At 34.4% G+C, this 20,289-nt stretch overlaps 2 long non-coding RNA genes across 2 annotated transcripts; both read left to right on the forward strand.

Annotated features, from left to right (window-relative positions):
- Positions 1–458: 458 nt before the first annotated feature.
- LOC139498996 (uncharacterized) lies at positions 459–9,653 on the forward strand. The gene is made up of 4 exons (XR_011658070.1): positions 459–570; positions 2,978–3,038; positions 5,416–5,501; positions 9,423–9,653. It is a non-coding gene; the product is annotated as an uncharacterized lncRNA (long non-coding RNA).
- A 4,818-nt stretch (positions 9,654–14,471) lies between these two features.
- Positions 14,472–17,319, forward strand: LOC139498985 (uncharacterized). The gene is made up of 2 exons (XR_011658063.1): positions 14,472–14,818; positions 16,347–17,319. It is a non-coding gene; the product is annotated as an uncharacterized lncRNA (long non-coding RNA).
- The last annotated feature ends 2,970 nt before the right edge of the window (positions 17,320–20,289 follow it).

A 20,289-nucleotide genomic window follows, 5' to 3' on the forward strand; every position in this document is an offset into this window, starting at 1 on the left:
TTAAAAAAACAAAAAACGAGCAAAAAAGGGGGGGGGATTGGGCGTACGCCCTCTACGTCCCCCTCTGGATCCGCCACTGCCTTCTGTTGTTGTCCATTTTGTCAAGTAGTAATCCTCAAAAGTACGTGTAGGTTATATGCTATTTTTATCAAGTTGATTATAGACACAGAATACATATTATTATAATATCATTCCCCATTTCCATTCTCAATTTTATTAAGTCTCCTTCCATTATAACACGGGTCCACCAATAATACAAGAAAAATGACAAATTAGTAGAAAAAAGGGCTATAATTTCATATTGCTTGAAGTGCAATATTCCAATAAAAATAAACTACTCACAAACCACTGATCTCAATATAATCAGCTAAAATACGGCAAGCTTTTTAGAAAAGCTATTACTTGGTTATAATACACCCACTTTTCACTTCCGCGTTTTCCACTTCCGCGTTTTAGACCTTCCTGTATATTATACGCATCCATTTCGCGCCCCTGACAAAAATATGTTTCCTGTGAAAGAAAAAGTAAAACATACGATTTGGGTAAAAACCTAGTCAAAGATATATCAAGGTATTGTGAGAACACAGAGATTTTAATTAAGATAAAGGACGGACGTACATTAAGATAAAGTTGACCCATGTTGTCTTGGTTCCTATCCGGGTCTGTTCGCCCAAATATTCACGTTCGCTCTCATTCGCACCCCACATGTTCGCATCAAAGGTTTTGTATTGAATAAGTTCGGAAGCTTTATTTTAATCGTCCTTTTGATAGTGTATTTTTATGCTCCACCTCACCTACGATAGTAGAGGGGCATATTATGCAGTGGTGGATCCAGCCATTTTAAAAAGGGGGTTCCCCAACACAGAGTAAAAAAAGGGGGGGGGTTTCAACTATATGCTCCCATTCAAATGCATTGATCGGTCAAAAAAAAGGGGGGTTCCAACCCCCGGAACGCCACTGGATCCGCCACTGTTATGTTTTCTTGTCTGTGGATGCGTTCGTTCGTTCATTTGACGTCCGTTCATTTGTCTGCGTCCGTTCAGCTGTTCAGGTTAAAATTTTTGGTCAAGGAAGTTTTTGATGAAGCTGAAGTCCAATCAACTTGAAACTTAGTACACTTGTTGCTTTAAGCAATATGATATGATCTTTCTAATTTTAAAGCCTAATTAGACTTTTGACCCCAATTTCACGGTCCACTGAACATAGAAATGAAAGTGGGAGTTTCAGGTTAAAGTTTTTGGTCAAGGTATTTTTTGATGAAGCTGAAATCCAATCAACTTGAAACTTAATACACTTGTTACTTATGATATGAGCTTTCTAATTTTAAAGCCAAATTAGACTTTTGACCCCAATTTCACGGTCCACTGAACATAGAAAATGAAAGGGGGAGTATCAGGTTAAAGTTTTTGGTCAAGGTAGTTTTTGATGAAGCTGAAGTCCAATCAACTTTAAACTAAGTACTGCTTATGATATGATCTTTCTAATTTTAAAGCCAAATTAGACTTTTGACCCCAATTTCACGGTTACTAAACATAGAAAATGAAAGTGGGAGTTTCAGATTAAAGGGACACTAGCTGTCAAATTCATGGTCACCGATTTGGCTCAAATTCTCATATTTGATTTATAACAATGTAAAACATTTATCCAAACTATCAAAAGTCTAAAATTAACAGTTTACAGAGCAAGGGGTAGTCAGATAATAAATAGATATGTTTCATGTGTATTTTAGTCCAGACGCCATCTAATTACCTATCGATTTGACCTCAGATGACCAAATAAGAGATGTAAACATTAATAAAGATATGACTAGATTAAACCAACACATGCAACTGGATTTTTATAGGTCTGTTTGGTTTTAGTTTATAGATTAAAAATATATGTTTCTCATTGTTTTTAACCGTATAAGAATGATTTTATGTGCATCGAATTAGTTATCAAATTATTTACCGTAGTTTCACTTTCATTGTTGACATTCTTTTTCTTTAAATAACCAGTACACGTACAATGCATGCGTTGTCAGTCTCTAGCTGTGGTTAAATTGAAGTTCACATGAATACAGATTTAAAGAGGTTGACTCATTCACTTGCAAGTGAATTACTAATTATCCATGTTTCTTAGGCCAACATGGCCAAATAAAAATATATGTGTGGTTCCAGTAACCCTACTGTCCCTACTTTTTCGGCTTAAAAACAGCCTACCCTATTGTCATTTTTCATTAAGCACTGTTAAAGTCAGAATGTTGCTCCCATAGACTCAATGTAAAAAAAAAAACACAAAATAAAAAAAAATCCCTACCTACCTACCCTAACTTTTTTCAGATATAATCAGTGATCTGGAAGGTTTTTTTTCCCTATGGGCCAAGGGCCCCTCAGGGTTGGCTAAAACCTGGGTTTTATGAGTATTGCCCAGCCCAGTGGGAAATACTGGAAAACCCGGGTTTTACTGGGTAATACTGGGCAATACTGGGTAATATAGAATACTAGCCTGAATTTTAAAGAGGATTCGTTTATCAAACACATTGAGTATATGTACGTATACCTACTGGTTACAATTTTTATTCAAAAACTGCTGCAAAATTGTCCTTTACATGTCATTTCATTGGTTGGTTTGCTGTTAGGTTTCTGTCCCATTGATGTCAACCCATTTCCTCCTTTCTTATGTTTTACACATATATACAAATATATTTCATTTGTGATGCACAACAGTGCTAAGTAAGAATCATATATTAGCTAACAAGAAATACTTCAATATTTATTGGGATCATCAGGGCAAGTAAAATTTTTTCCGGACAAGTAAAATTTTAGGTTTCACTTGCCGGGGGACAAGTGCTCACAACAAATATTTCCACACCCCTGCCAGGGACAAGTGCTCACAACAAATATTTCCACACCCCTGACAAGTATACATATTCAGAAATAGTTCAACTGATATTGATATAAATGTGAAGAACTGAAATTGAGCTATTTTATATTTTCAGTTTAAAGATCTACTGTTCGTTTTATTTGATTCAAGTCCAGTCAATTTATTACTTAGTAAAGGTAATTTAATATTATCATGATTATAGTCAAATTGTATTGGTTCGTTAAGTTTTTTATTTTATCGAATTAAATTCAGAAATATATTTCAATTGTAAATGATAAAATTATTAAAGGAGAGATAATCAAGAGCTAGCTGGTTCATTCTAAGTAGCATTTCACCAGTGCTTTTTTAAATTCTTTTTAAGGTGGTACCTAACACTTTAACTAAATTTAATTTGGCTCATTCAATTTTCTTAATATTTTGACAAATTATTTACTTTGACCCTTTGACAAAAATATAAAAATTTCAAAAAAATTGAACCAACCGTTTAATCAGAAAAATTACACTGGTTATATATATAGCAGTTTGACAAACACTTATTTTGATCATTGAGAAGCTTGATACTCCCTTATAAACACAACGTCATTAAAACATTCTGCTGATTTTACAGAGTTATCTCCCTGTAGTTTCAGGTACCACCTTAAACAGGATTAACATTTTGCACTCATCTACTTTTGTTAAATAAATTGGAAACAAAAAATAACCTGACATAATTTATACAAAATGAAGTGCATTTGTTAGTGAAAACTAAACAAAACATTACAATCAATTCATTACAATGTGAGTTGCTTAAAGAGTAAGAATTTTTAAGAAGTCACTTGTGGTGTAGGAATGACAGATTGGATGTTAATGTCAATGAGACAGCAACCATTCAATGAAAGAGCTCAACATTGTATTCAACCATTGGAAACTATCTTTAAATTAGAACTATCACTGAGTTTGTACTTACAATAATGAGCAACACAAGTGCCACATGTGAGCACCTGAGATAACCCCTATTTTTTTTATGGGTTTCCTGTCACTCAGTCTTTAATTTTTAGCTCACCTGGCCCTTCGGGCCAAGTGAGCTTGTATCATCACTTGTCGTCCGTCATCCGTCGACGTTAACTTTTTACATTTTGAACTTCTTTTAGAGGACCACTGAATGGAATGAAACCAAACGTGGCATGCATGTTCCATATGAGGTGCTGACCAAGTGTTGTTACTTTGTAGCCGATCCATCATCCAAGATGGCCGCCAGCGGGGGACTTAGTTTAACATACATGACATAGGACCCTATGGGAAATGCATACAAATGACTTCTTTTAGAGAACCACTAAATGGTATAAAACAAAACATAGCATGATTGTTCCTTATGAGGTGCTGACCAAGTGTTGTTACTTTGTCGCAATTGCAACATCCAAGATGGCTGCTAGTGGGGGGACTTAGTTTAACATAGGACCCTATGGGAAATGCATACAAGTCTTCTTCTAAAGAACCACTGAATTGAATGAAATCAAACATAGCATGAATGTTCCTTTCCTTATGAGGTGCTGGCCAAGTGTTGTTACTTTGTAGCCGATCCATTATCTAAGATGGCTGCCAGTGGGGGACTTAGTTTAACATAGGACCCTATGGGAAATGCATACAAATGACTTCTTTAAGAGAAACACTGAATGGAATGAAACCAAACATGTCATGAATGTTCCTTATGAGGTGCTGACCAAATGTTGTTACTTTGTAACCGATCCATCATCCAAGATGGCCTCTAGCGGGGGACTTAGTTTAACATAGGACCCTATGGGAAATGCATACAAATGACTTCTTTTAGAGAACCACTGAATGGAATGAAACCAAACATGACATGAATGTTCCATATGAGGTGCTGACCAAGTGTTGTTACTTTGTAGCCGATCCATTATCTAATATGGCCGCCTGCGGGGGACTTAGTTTAAAATAGGACCCTATGGGAAATGCATACAAATGACTCTTTTAGAGAACCACTAAATGGAATGAAACCAAACATGACATGAATGTTCCTTATGAAGTGCTGACCAAGTGTTGTTACTTTGTAGCCTATCCATTATCTAAGATGGCCGCCAGCGGGGGACTTAGTTTAACATAGGACCCTATGGGAAATGCATAAAAATGACTTCTTTTAGAGAACCACTAAATGGTATAAAACAAAACATAGCATGAATGTTCCTTATGAGGTGCTGACCAAGTGTTGTTACTTTGTCGCAATTGCAACATCCAAGATGGCTGCCAGTGGGGGGACTTAGTATAACATAGGACACTATGAGAAATGCATACAAGTCTTCTTCTAAAGAACCACTGAATTGAATGAAATCAAACATAGCATGAATGTTCCTTTCCTTATGAGGTGCCGGCCAAGTGTTGTTACTTTTAGCCAAATTTTATATTTTTTCATATGATTTCAAAAACCCAAGTAGAATCAGGTGAGTGATACAGGCTCTTGAGAGCCCCTAGTTAATTTTGTGTTTTGTGTACTGTTGTTTGTCTTTTTCTTTTTTAGCCATATTTTTATTTTGAACATCTAATATTTGTATTTATTAGATCCTTGTCCAGTCAATGTGATCCTTGTACAGTCAAGTTGTTATTATAGTCAATGTGATCCTTGTACAGTCAAGTTACCATTATAGGTAAGTGTACATTATGTGTGAACTATATAGGATCAATTACTATTGAAATTTGTTTCAAATGTAAAATGTTCAAACTCTATAGGGGAAGATAATGTAAAATATTCAAACTCTATAAGGGGAGATAATGTTAGATGTTCAAACTCTATAAGGGGAGATCAGGTAACTGTAAAATGTTTAAACTCTATATGGGGAGATAATGTAAAATGTTCAAACTCTATAAGGGGAGATAATCAACATATAGTTTTTACATTCAAAATACCACCAATGTTTTTTTATAGTAAACAAGACACAAAGAATGTGATGACATCATTACAATGTTATTTGTCTTCAAATATAAGAGCATTGAACTAGTGCTATAGAAAAATAAAGTGAAATATATATAATGAGCAACCCAACAAAGCAAGTATGGAGATGTGTACAGGTTAATATATAGTCAACGATTCAAAAATAACCTCATATGATAAGGTCTTTATTTTTATTAAGCAGGCCATTAAATTTAGGATTTAATTGCACATTATACCTTTTTTTTTGTTTTTTTTGGTTTGGTTTGGTTTGACGCCGTCACATGGTGACCCCCTATGGATTTGGTTAGTGAATTTCATATGGGTTCTTGACCTCTGTCTATTGTTAATAGTGACGTCATCTATTGATGTTGTTGTATTTCGTTGTTTATTTTTGGAAAGTTTGCTATAGCTTGCTATTGCTACTTTCCTTAGGCATCGGCCTCAAACTTCCTGTTGACAGATTATCGCAATATATTCTGCTACGAGATGGTGTAGTACTAGTGTTTGAGTTCTGATTCTTGGAAGATTCTTTTAAAATTTTGAGTAACTACTGTTTTGAATGAAACGATTACAGCTTGAATAAAAAAGAAATGAATGTTCACCGACGATTCAGATGAATTTAACTTCATTTTCAAAAATGAGTATCACAAACACTACTTCGCGGATCTGCCATGCGCTGAAGAGAAAATCACAAGAAATCTACGCGAGATTACGTTTTCATTCATTCAAGAATATTTCATGAATGAACATTTTCCCGCTCTACTTTTACCTGTTTACTATATGTACGTACGTAAACGTGGTAAAATCCCGAGTGTATCGAAAGAATCGGGAATGACTGATTAAAATGCGAGAACAAGTTGACATTTTGACCAAGCTGTCGGATAATTGAAAAGTGATAACGGTTTGTTTAAACAGACATATATATGTATATATGTCTCTGGTTTAAACAAAACACAGGTGAAAGAATATAAAATACTCGATAATTATATCATATGTCTAACGTCTCACGCCAAGGACGAGTAAAGGTAAATACTCGCTTTGATTAAACAAAAATTTAAAAATGCATTGTTTTTGTCTAAACATCGATCGAAAAATTTTGATGCCAAAAATCATTTGAAAACTTAATTCCGTTATTTAATTACTAATTGTTTCACATTCCAATGTGGATATAAGGAACTTAACTCGTTCAGCATGCTCAAGTGGATCAAACTTACAGCAGAAAAACTTCGACCCAACATCAGTTCTTCTTCAGTCTTCTTCCAATAATTTACATTATACCACTTCTGGTGTATTATTGTAAATTTGTATCATATAGCATCCGTATTAAAAGCAACCGAGTCAGCATCTACTTCTTTGAATATTATAGCTCAGGGTATCAAGACAAGTTCTGTAGAAATGATTAAGGTTCATGATGTGTAACCTTTGGCTAAAATAAAATTAAGAATGGAAATGGGGAAAAAATTTGGCTAAAATGGCTGCATCAATTTCACCTCAAAATTTAGATAGATGACAGACAAACCTGTACATGTGCATCTTGAAAAGTTTGAAGGCATACCATGCCCTATATACATAGATTTCAATTGCATTGTCATCCAAACACAGAGGCAATGATTACCTTAATATATCAAATGAATGACTTAAAACAAAAATTCTCAAATGTTATTTACTCATAAGACAATGCTTAATTTCACAACAGCAACTAACATGTGTTACAGATTATAAGCACCTCTATGAATCTAGTGATTATAAACTTTTTATTCCTGTGGTCATACTGCTGTTGTTATGCTCCCACCGTATTGAGTTTTATCCTTGTTCTGCTGTAAGTATGTACCTCCTTCCCTTACTTGTATGTACATGTACCTCCGTACATCCCCAAATTCGTTTATGTTTTCGTACTTTAGTTTGCCTGAACCAAATTGTATGAAACTTATACGCAATGATTATAACCACAATTCACAAGTCAAGTTTGAATTTTAGTTGCGTCACTTTTACCATTCTAGCGTTTTATGCTACTTTACAAATAGGAAATATGCTGGAAATTTTAGTTTCTGTTCTCTAACTTTAGTTTGTCTTAACCAAATGCTATGAATCTTATACACAATGCTCATTACCACAAACACTGATCAAGTTTCAATTTTGGTGGCGATCGTTATACCATTTTAGAGTTATGCCCCTTTACATATGTAGAAAATTGCTGAATATTTTCGTTTCAGTTATCTAACTTTAGTTCGCTCAACCAAATGTTATGAAACTTATACATTGTAATACTTTTAACAATAAAACAAAGATCAAGTTTAAATTTTGGTGGAGTAATTTTAACTGCTCTAGGGTTGTGCCTTGTTACAAATGGAACCAGATGCTCCGCTTGACACATCTTTATACGACCGCAGAGGTCGAGACCCTGAACAGTTGGGGCAAGTATGGACACAACATTCGAGCTTGATATAGCTCTGAATTTGGATTGCGATCAAATTTTTGACTTAATATATAGGTTTCTGACACAAATCAAATGTCAATATCTTACAAATCTATTGCCCAATACTGTGTAATTAGAATGTATACACAATGCTTATTACCCCATAACTCAGATCAAGTACACATTTTGGTAGTGTCACATTTACAGTTCTTGAGTTGTGACCCTTTATAACATTAATGCTAGCGGGGGCATCATTTGTGTCCCATGGACACGTTCCCTATTTTTGATAAAAGCCTTTAATATAAATTCGCTTTCATTACAGTTGTATTGATTTAAGTTACTGTTACTGTCTTATTTATAAAAAAGGATGCGGTATTTTTTGCAAAGAACCAATGCTATCCAAAAGAGTTCAAAGGAGGAAAATGTATTGATAACTATAGGCCACCATATGGTCGTCAATAATGAGAAATATTTGTACCATATACATGTAGAAAAATATAAAAGGCCCCGATAGGAAATATGTGGAGCAATTCAAACAAAAAAACTTACGTGTTAATTTACTAAAAACAAATATGAAGGATCTAAACCAATAGAAAAATACAAATTCACAGGCCCTTGATGTTGACATGGCATGGGTACTTAAAAAAGAAATTAACAGAGCTTTCTGTATATTTCAATATTTTAGATCTACAGTTTTTAGGTTGCAATAGAAAATATCAAAACTTTTTATGACAAACATGAAAAAAAGTTATTTTTGATAATTACTGACGAGACAATGGTTTAGTTTAAAACATCCAAGCTGTGATGAAATACATTTTTGAAATAATACACGTCTATAACCTTTTTGGAGTAATATGCAGCTACAGTTGCAAACTTTCCAGAGGTGCTATCCAACACTTTGATTATACAAAACGCAGCAGGAGAAGTCCCATGTGTGATAAATTCGTTATATCGTATATATGGTTCACTACTTACCCCCTTTGGCCTCAGCCCCTATTGATTTTACTAACCCTCTATGGATCCGTAGAGGGTCAATAGCGAAGCATATAACTTATAACTGTAAGTTTATTTTATTGAAACAGGGAGATAACACACACACATTGATATGTTTATAAGAAACATTCATAACAAGAACGAATGAAGTATTTTTTAGTCATACTTCAATGTTACATATATATCGGGCTTAAACAAGTAAATATGATTTATATTTATTTTTCACAGATGCTTTAGATGACGACACAACGTTACTTACAAATTAGGCTGACCTCAGAAGTACATTCATCAGTATTTATTTATTAGTATGTATTGTATAATATCTGTTTTTTTAAGAGAACAAAACAAATCAATCCATAAAGACTGCCTCGATGATCTTCACGGTGTTGTGGTATTGTGTTAACCTTTAGTGTGGGAGGTGGTGGGTTTGTACCCTGGACAGTTAAACCAAAGATCTTCACAGTGTTATGGTATTGTGTTAACTTTTAGTGTGGGAGGTGGTGGGTTTGAACCTTGGACAGTTAAACCAAAGATCTTCACGGTGTTGTGGTATTGTGTTAACTTTTAGTGTGGGAGGTGGTGGGTTACCCTGGACAGTTCAACCAAAGATCTTCACGGTGTTGTGGTATTGTGTTAACTTTTAGTGTGGAAGGTGGTGGGTTTAAACCCTGGACAGTTCAACCAAAGATCTTCACAGTGTTGTGGTATTGTGTTAACTTTAGTGTGGGAGGTGGTGGGTTTAAACCCTGGACAGTTCAACCAAAGATCTTCACAGTGTTGTGGTATTGTGTTCACCTTTAGTGTGGGAGGTGGTGGGTTTAAACCCTGGACAGTTAAACCAAAGATCTTCACGGTGTTGTAGTATTGTGTTAACTTTTAGTGTGGGAGGTGGTGGGTTTAAACCCTGGACAGTTAAACCAAAGATCTTCACGGTGTTATAGTATTGTGTTAACTTTTAGTGTGGGAGGTGGTGGGTTTAAACCCTGGACAGTTTAACCAAAGATCTTCATGGTGTTGTAGTATTGTGTTAACTTTTAGTGTGGGAGGTGGTGGGTTTAAACCCTGGACAGTTAAACCAAAGATCTTCACGGTGTTGTAGTATTGTGTTAACTTTTAGTGTGGGAGGTGTTGGGTTTGAACCCTGGACAGTTAAACCAAAGATCTTCACGGTGTTGTAGTATTGTGTTAACTTTTAGTGTGGTAGGTGGTGGGTTTAAACCCTGGACAGTTAAACCAAAGATCTTCACGGTGTTGTAGTATTGTGTTAACTTTTAGTGTGGGAGGTGGTGGGTTTGAACCCTGGACAGTTAAACCAAAGACTTGAAAATTAATATTTGCTGCTTCTCCAAAATGAGGTAAATCAATACAGAGTCAGAGTAAGTAGTTTTCACATCTGCCATACAGTCACTTCCTTTTTTTCACATCTGCCATACAGCCACTTCCTTTTTTTCACATCTGCCGTACAGTCACTTCCTGTTTTCACATCTGCCATACAGCCACTTCCTGTTTTCAAATCTGTAATACATCCACTTCCTGGTTTCGCATCTGTCATACATCCGCTTCCTGTTTTCATATCTGTCATACAGCCAATTCACATCTGTCGTACAGCCACATCCTATTGGTTGATAGTTTGAAATTATACAACACTCATTGTACAATGAAAATTTCTTTTTCTTGGCTTCTATGGAAGGGAATGATTTTATATTTGATGAACAGCTTGAAAATGTTGATTTGTAGAATGTTAGCAATTTTTATGCCCCATTTATGGGCATTATGTTTTTTGATCTGTGGGTCCGTCTGTTCGTCTGATCTTCCGTCCGTTGGTCCGTCTGTCCTGCTTCAAGTTAAAGTTTTTGATGAACTTGAATTCCAATCAACTTGAAACTTAGTACACATGGTCCTTATGATATGATCTTTCTAAATTAGAGATTACTCCCAGTTCACGGTCCACTGAACATAGAACATTATAATGGGGAATGGGCATTCGTGTACTTAGGACACATTCTTGTTGTTTATGCTGTGCAACTTCTTTCTGTTACCCAATAGTTTAAAATTATTCAAATTCATTGTAAAAAGAAAATGTTCATGAAAGTTCATGTGATGAATAAAAATGATACACGTATCCCTAGACTAAAGAATAATGATATAAACAATTACAGTTTGTCCAACAGCCTTCAACAATGAGCAAAACCCATACCATATAATCATCTATAAATAGCCTTGGTATGATAAATTGTGAAACATTTCAAAAGAAAAAATCAACAGTCTACTACAACAATGAAGGAAAAACAAATATGGTACACAGCTTCTAACTACAGCCACTACGTTATATAGCTCCTGTCTGTGTCAAGAGTCACACCCTGTATGTAGAATACACAGCTTCTAAATACAGCCACTACGTTATAGGTCCTGTCTGTGGAAAGAGTGACACCCTGTATGTAGAATACACAGCCTCTAACTACATCCACTACGTTATAGGTCCTGTCTGTGGAAAGAGTCACACCCTGTATGTAGAATACACAGCTTCTAACTACAGCCACTACGTTATATAGGTCCTGTCTGTGGAAAGAGTCACACCTTTTATGTAGAATACACAGCCTCTAACTACATCCACTACGTTATAGGTCCTGTCTGTGGAAAGAGTCACACCCTGTATGTAGAATACACAGCTTCTAACTACAGCCACTACGTTATATAGGTCCTGTCTGTGGAAAGAGTCACACCCTGTATGTAGAATACACAGCTTCTAATTACAGCCACTACTTTATATAGGTCCTGTCTGTGGAAAGAGTCACACCCTGTATGTAGAATACACAGCTTCTAAATACAGCCACTACGCTATAGGTCCTGTCTATGGTAAGAGTCACACCCTGTATGTAGAATACACAACTTCTAACTACAGCCACTACGTTATATAGGTCCTGTCTGTGGAAAGAGTCACACCCTGTATGTAGAATACACAGCTTCTAACTACAGCCACTACGTTATAGGTCCTGACTGTAGACAGGCACATACAGAATTAAAAAAAAATGATTAAATTTAATGTGACTGGTCTAGTTTATTATTGATAATGTTTTAAGAAACTGTTACTTGATATTTTTTATGTGTTTCTTAAATGCCGACCTTTTTATAAAACCCAAATCTTGAAACGATCTCAAAATAAGGAGTTGTGGTATGATTAACAATGAAGCAATTAATCCTAGATCATAGGACAAAGATATAAACAATTACAGGTCGTTCAACAGCCTTCCACAATGAGCAAAACTCATACCATATAATAATTAGGAGATGAGGTATGATTAACAATGAAGCAATTAATCCTAGACCATAGGACAAAGAAATAAACAATTACAGGTCATTCAACAGCCTTCCACAATGAGAAAAACTCATACCATATAATAATTAGGAGATGTGGTATGATTAACAATGAAGCAATTAATCCTAGACCATAGGACAAAGAAATAAACAATTACAGGTCGTTCAACAGCCTTCCACAATGAGCAAAACTCATACCATATAATAATTAGGAGATGTGGTATGAGTAACAATGATACAATTATTCCTAGACCATAGGACAAAGATATAAACAATTACAGGTCGTCTAATAGCCTTCAACAATGAGCAAAACCCATACCACAGGGGTTAAAAATGTTGTTACAGCTAACTAGCCCAGGACTTATTGGCAGCAGGATTTTACTAGCCCAGTTTGAAGAACTGCTAGCCCATCAAAACATTAAAAGTTTAGATTGCCCGAGGCGTAAATGCTGTAGTCCCGGGCGTCGGGCTAGTGGATTTTTTAACCCCTGTACCATATAATAATTGGGAGATGTGGTATGATTAACAATGATACAATTATTCCTAGACCATAGGACAAAGATATAAACAATTACAGGTCGTCTAATAGCCTTCACATGGGTTAAAAAATCCACTAGCCTGACGCCAGGGACTAGAGCATTTACGCCTCGGGCAAACTAAACTTTTAACCCAATATGCCCGACGGACTAGTAACAAAAAATTCTTGTCGTTTCCAAAATAGATAGTGGAAAATCCCTTCATCCCTATTCTATCTTAGCAAATCAGATTCAATTACGTCATCCCGGATTTGGGTTTGCACAGGTCCAGGGTTGCGTTCAATATCACTAGTAGCACGATTTCAGTCTGAAACGGTCATTTTGGTCTGATCGTATCTTAATTGACTGGATTTACCGCTAGAGGAAAACGTCAAGATTTGTCAGATCGTTCAGTCTCCATTCGGATCGATAGTCTCATTAGGTAAATTAGTCCCGTTAAGGCATGTCAAGATATTTAAGACTGTATCTTCTAGCGAGCTGTTTAGATCCGTTAAGACCGTGTCAGACCAAAACAGACCATGGATACAAACTGACGTCAAGATGTTGTCAGACCGTGTCCAGTCGTGTTCAGATTTTAATAATTTGGACACAAAACGAGTGAAACTTTCCCATTATTTATCAGGGGTTGCTCCCCTTTCAAGAATAAAATAAAACTGTGAAAGAAGACGATTTTTTTAACTGAAAGTCTACCACGTCCCCTTAATCATGTTATTTAAATAAAACAAATATTCAATTTTAATTCTAACTTCTTCCTATTTAATTATTTAACACTGTTTTATAATTATATAAATAAAAAAAGTAGCTCAAAGTCATACTGCTGCACAAATCGCCGCGAATTGACTAAAAAAAAATCAACAGATTGCCGAAATAATATTTGATTATTGAATATAAGCACCTGAACCTTTGTATTTAATGGTTTACAAGTGATTGCAATACGTTTTATATGCAATTACAGACTGCCGTACGTGGTGAAGAATTTGTCATTCATTTTTACACCCTTATTTAATAATAACGGATGTCGGCCGTGAACCCTTGAAAACGTGATCTTAATATGTTAAATTAAATTTAAGATGTAACTATTTTTAAATATTGTAAATGAATGCATTATCATTTATCTTTTATGTTACCTATATAAATTGCATTTGAGTAAATTTGAGGCAGGGAAAAAAATATATAGATATAACTCTGTCTTTTATCGTTTTCTGTTTATTGTCATGACATTGTCCGTTAACTTTATTTTTGCCAGACTCATGCGTTTGACTTTCCATCTTTATTTTTTAATGTGTCTATAATTCGAGAGCCTTTTGTAAAAAAAACTACATACCAGAAGCCTTCGTTAAAAAATAAAGTTTGAATATTATAGCAGAAAAAGGCTTATAAATTCATTCAAATTTATATTTGAAATAGGATAAATTATCAAGAAAATGTTTATAAATACGTCAGACACTGTACTTAAAGTACATTTAAAGACCAGGTTACATATATATTACATGCATACAGCATAATAAAGCTGGTTTAATTTGAATGACTATCCATTAGGGACATTTTTCGACGATAATTAATCAAATCTGACAAGTTTAATTAAAAACGGAAAATAATTCTTCGCCCGTAAACGATTTAACGTTACCGTACCCTCTTTATTTTTGTTGCATTTATGTCGCATGTGTGTCGGCAGTGTCAGCGCTTCTAATAGCTAACTTATTTTACATAAAATCGTTGACATGGTAGAAGGAAACTATAGTACAATATAAGCTGAGCTGGAAATTGCAATTGGTGAGTAGAAATGAATATTTTAATACATGTCTATCAGAATAATCATTGATCATGGATCATCACCCAAGAATTTGAAGGAAAAATGTTCACATTTGTTAAATTTGTGCATACAGGTATGAATCGACGTTCCAATACTCCACACTCTTGGATAGTAGCCTGTTCAAAGGCAAAGTAAGAATTTGGGCTTGTTAAAAAATTGTTCCTGTGATTGTACCCCCCCCCCCTTTTCATGTTTTTTGGAAGATCAATGCATGATTTAAAAAGTTACATATAAACTAGTATGGTTTAAACCTCCTTTTAAAAATGGCGGGATCCACCCCTGTTTATTGCCTAACATGCATTGACATGTGGGGTATTCACAATGGTATGGTTGTGCGGGATGGCCTATACAACAGTTACAAGACCTAAACCCCTGATCGAGTAATCCTATATATTGTATGTTAATGTATTGATAACTGTCACGTCCTAAATTTGCATGAAATATTTGTCACTTTTTTTTATTAACCAATAACCAACCAATCTTCACATGTTACGATGTAGTCCGAGACAAGCTTGTCTGGCAAAACAGCCGTTTGGACGTCAGAGTAATCTCAGACTAGTTACGACGATGATATACCTATTTATATAGCCACTGGTGGGTGATGTACAATAATTATAATTTGTCACATATGTGTTATGAATACCTTCAACATGTTCAAGGCTTGGGTTTATATATATGCAATAACCTCAAAATTGCCCGGGGCAAAAAAAAGAGTATATTGATATTGTGCCCTGACATGCCTGATTCCAAATGATGAGACGATATTGCGTCCTTAACAACAATTTTTAACACTTTTCATCTTTTGTGATAAGAAATTTAAGATTTTACCGGGTATGATTCATTATTTTGTTATAAATGATTTGTTATGCTCTAAATTTTGTAGAACTTAAATATATGTTATAACAAGAAAAAGAAATTATGTTGAAATTTTTATTTTTATCTTTTGTATATTAATTATTATTCACTGTCATGACTGTCATGACTAAATAAAAATTAGATCCCTCGCATGCGCGGCATAGTTACTGTAAATAAGTGCCGGACACGTTATCATCAGTATGTTGATGGATTATAAAGAAGAAGAAGAATCTTATAAATACTATTTGCTTTGTCACCATGTCACGTTGGTAGTAATATTCAACAAATTCTATTTTAAAATAAAAAAGTATTATAAATTGATCACAACAAGTATAGTGCTATACAATGCTATAGCCTCTATTAGACAGTAACCCTTCAATGAAGTATACACCTAAGAAAACATTGATGTAGAAAGAGAGAACATTTTGTTTTAGAAATAGAACCTCAAAAAAGGGTTTTATTCTTCTTCTCATAAGGGACTTATCAATTAAATTGTATAAGTCATAAATTCATTTCTTTACATCATTAAACTTTGTTGTCAAGCAAATTATGATTGCTAGTTTTTCTTGTAGATAAATTATACAAGTTTATATATAATAAATACTTTATTCTTAATGTATGTTTTTTTTGTAGATAAGATATCATATCACATTGGTTTGAGCATGATTCCCAGCCAGATTATGAAGCGGCATATATCATGTATATCAATGTATATATAGGAAATATATAGTGTCACTAAGTTACTCTCATATGGTACCTCATTTGTACCTGTAGCTATAAATTGTGAAATGGTGGATTCATTCATAATTTTGTGTTACTTATTGGTTTGGAAATAACGTTGATAGAGCTAACAGCATTATGTCATGATGTACAGTTGATGGGATGATCTGATTGGACGACAAAAAGAGAATTGTGAATTGAACAAATAGCAAACTTACAATTCATAGAAAAAATGTAGGAAATACAATGTACTACATTACTTGGTGACAGAGCATACCTTTGATATATATATATATATATATTTGAAATAAGTAATATTAACAATTTGAAATAAAGAGAATTTAAAGTTTTCTAGGAATATTAGTAGTGCATCATATCTTAATTCCATGATTATCTTGGATAGTTATATCATTAAGAATAGAAAATTGGAATAATGGAAATTTCTAGTTTCAGTGAATATCAATCATTGTCAATACTAAACGTGCAGCATCATGATCATACATCATCTGATTCACCTTGGATAATTATTCATTTGAAATAAGAATTTGGATATAATAAGAGTTTCTATGCTGCCATTGCTATTGTTGGCTACATGTACCACCAGGGAGTGTTAAACCTTTACTTTCCATGAGGGTCTGTCACGGTCCATCACTATTGGTTAGTGTCATATATATGCATGATGATGGAAGTTTTTACCAACCTAGACAAGCTTTAGTTTACAGCCCTGGCATGGTTGTTGGTTAGAGTTGAATGACAGCTTGCTGTATAGTTATAATAGTCTGAATGTATCTACATGTATTTTAATAATCTTCTAAATTACTGTTCATTCTGAAACTGGCATTTTATAATAGTAGTCAAACATATTAAACAATACATGTACTTCAAAGTATCATTTTATTTTGTCTCGCCTTACACAAAAGTCATGAAAGTTGGTTGTATACAAGAAATTTGTATTACAGTCTTGGGGTGATGATGTAAGCTATTTTATAGAGCTTTACATTTTAAAAGCTAAAAGAGCTGGATGTTTCTTGTCTTGTATTCAGATGCTAGTAGGTAATTAATATGTTATGATGTTTCAGTTTGCCATTATATGTACATTGCACCTGACCCCATTTTCATGGTTCAATGACTGCATGTAAAATATACTGTTACTTAATCAATGAAATGCTCTTTTATACTGTATATTTTATATATGTAATTGGATACATTTTATTGTATATATGAGTATCTTGAAAGATCTACTTGTCTATCAGGTTGGGTTGACCTGACCTTGACCTTCATGGATAATTTAAGTGATTAAGGTTATTTCAGTTTGATACAATGTTAACATGGTTAGGTTTGTTTCTCAGTTTATACTTCCTAATCATGCTAATAAAATTGACACTGGAAATGGGGAATGTGCCAAAAAAGACAACAACCCAACTTCAGAGCAGACAATAGCCGAAGGTCATCAATGTTTCTCATAAGCTTTAAGCTACATTGTACATGTATAGGATCACTACTTTTGGCATAATTATGGAATAAATGTAAGTTGTACATGTTTGACATTTTTGAATGGCTTATTTCATCTGACAATGACACCATTTTCATGGTTTTTATGTTTAGTCTTTTTCTCTGTTTCTATGGTTACTATAAACGTTTAACCATAAATTTGGGGTATGGAAGAACTGTAAAATTCAAAAATTCATGAAATTCATGAAATTATCTGTCCTATATCTGTCTGGCATGGTTATTTTGACTGGACTTCATTTTAATGGATTATTGATAATGTAAAGTTTATGTGATACTTATAGACTAGTAAAATCTTCTTATTTCAGAATTTCAATAAAAAGATCATGAATAAGTCCACATTTAAAAGAATGTCTGTTTCCCATCCCAGGGGGCTTATTTTTTACCTGGGTGTGGGGAGGGGAAACAAACAATTTTTATTTTGGCCTAAGGAGATATGGTGAGACGACTATCAACCATTTAAACCATGTAGACCAAGTGATTTACTTGTTAGTCACTATATAATAGGTCACTGCACACCCTTCAACAATGACCAAAAACTAAAACTTTATAATGAGCACCCTATAAAAGGTTCAGCCTGTAATGAGGCATCTGACACAGTTAATGTAAAATATTCAGACGAAAAACCCAACAGTGATGACAATTTGATTTATTATACCATACCCTCCCCCCCCTCCCTTGAAGTTAAATGTCTAATCCCTTGGTGTACTAATATGAATAGTATTTTACTGGAAATGTTTCGGAAAATAGATATTGATGCTAATGTAAATATTTTATCCAATAAAAAGACAGGAAATAAGTCGGTGAACCAAAAAGTTCAAATCTAATTGAAAATTAAAGTGCCCATGAACTCACTGATCATGCACGAGTGATTCTATTCATAAAAATTGTCCGTGTAACAATTAAGAAGAGTCTGTGTATCATCGAAAAAGAGTCTGTGTAACACCCCTTAATGTACTGTTTTTCTATAGCTCTGCAAGGGGGGGGGGGGGGGGGTCAAAGTCGTTCAAAGGTCACTGTACGGCCTTTAACAATGAGCAAAATCCATACAGCCTTCTAGTACGGCATACGTTTTACCTCAGCGAACTCACTGTCTTGGTGATGTATCAATCATTTGCTTCAGGTCGATCCATTTCGCATCTCGTCATGAATATGCGTGATATATTTGCCACTGGACATTAAGGGAGCAATCAATTTATCAGTTTCATTTAGTGATGCATGCTAATTATATATAGTTCTCAAATGATAATTGTCTAAAACTGTTTCCATTTTTGTGTATTTTATTTTTTAGCGTAAATTTTAGAATTTCTTTCCGAATCTTTCTCTTTGCATTTATTTGTTTGTAAACATTTAATAAAGTAGTCCATGTCAGGGGTTAGATTGTATACAGCCAATCTAGGACCAGGGCAGTAGAACAGAAAACAGTCTCCATTGTATACATACATATGCATTTATGTTGAAGCGTAAAACAACGACATGTAGTTGAGCTCGTTTTGGTGAAACAATTACTGTCAAATCTTTATATATATATATCTGGTAAAGTTGTCATAAAAGCAAAAACGGACGAAAAAGTTGGCAACAATTTATAATAAGACTAAACTTATTTTGGCCGTTTCGTTTCTTCTAAAGTGTTAAATTCAAGTTGACAACCATGCGACTGGCTTACTTGGAGATTCAGGTGACCTTTTTCGTTTTTTAGAAATTTCAATCAAAGTTCGTATATCCCTTCAACGATTTATTCAATTTTTTTTAACGTATAGATAGCGCGAAACTCTCACTACACCATGCATAGACTATTTTTTTTTCGACCAAATGCGGCTGCTTATTTATACAACCGAACAACCAAACGTCCGCACCCAATTTTAGCAAAGATATACTGTCGAACGGGAGATGTGAATATTTCTATACCCAATCAATCATTTGATTTTGAAAACAATTTTAAAGGTATACATTAATACGACATCAACCCAACGACACATATCAATCAAAACATTAAGAGTCAACACACAGATTTTTGTTATAGAAAGAAACCTATACAGAATAAAAAGCCTAAACCGGAACAAGACTAAATAATACGGGAGCAGTGATTTTTTTTAGACAAAAATGCAAGTGTTCCGTAGAAATATTTCACGTACCATTTTTTTTTATTTCGATCGTTGAAAATTATAGCAGGTGTGATATAAATCAGTAGATTCAGGCCAAAACTATAATATGGAAATATAATATGAAAATTAAGCCTGCTTTGTACTAGACCGACACACTGAGATGGATTTTTAACGTGTAAGTTCACAAGCTAACAGTTCGAAAGAAAGAAAAAAACTCTTTGTTAGACCCGTTTGGGATTCGG

The sequence above is a fragment of the Mytilus edulis genome, chromosome 12, assembly GCF_963676685.1.
Source record: "Mytilus edulis chromosome 12, xbMytEdul2.2, whole genome shotgun sequence".
Classification (NCBI taxonomy): Eukaryota; Metazoa; Mollusca; class Bivalvia; order Mytilida; family Mytilidae; genus Mytilus; species Mytilus edulis.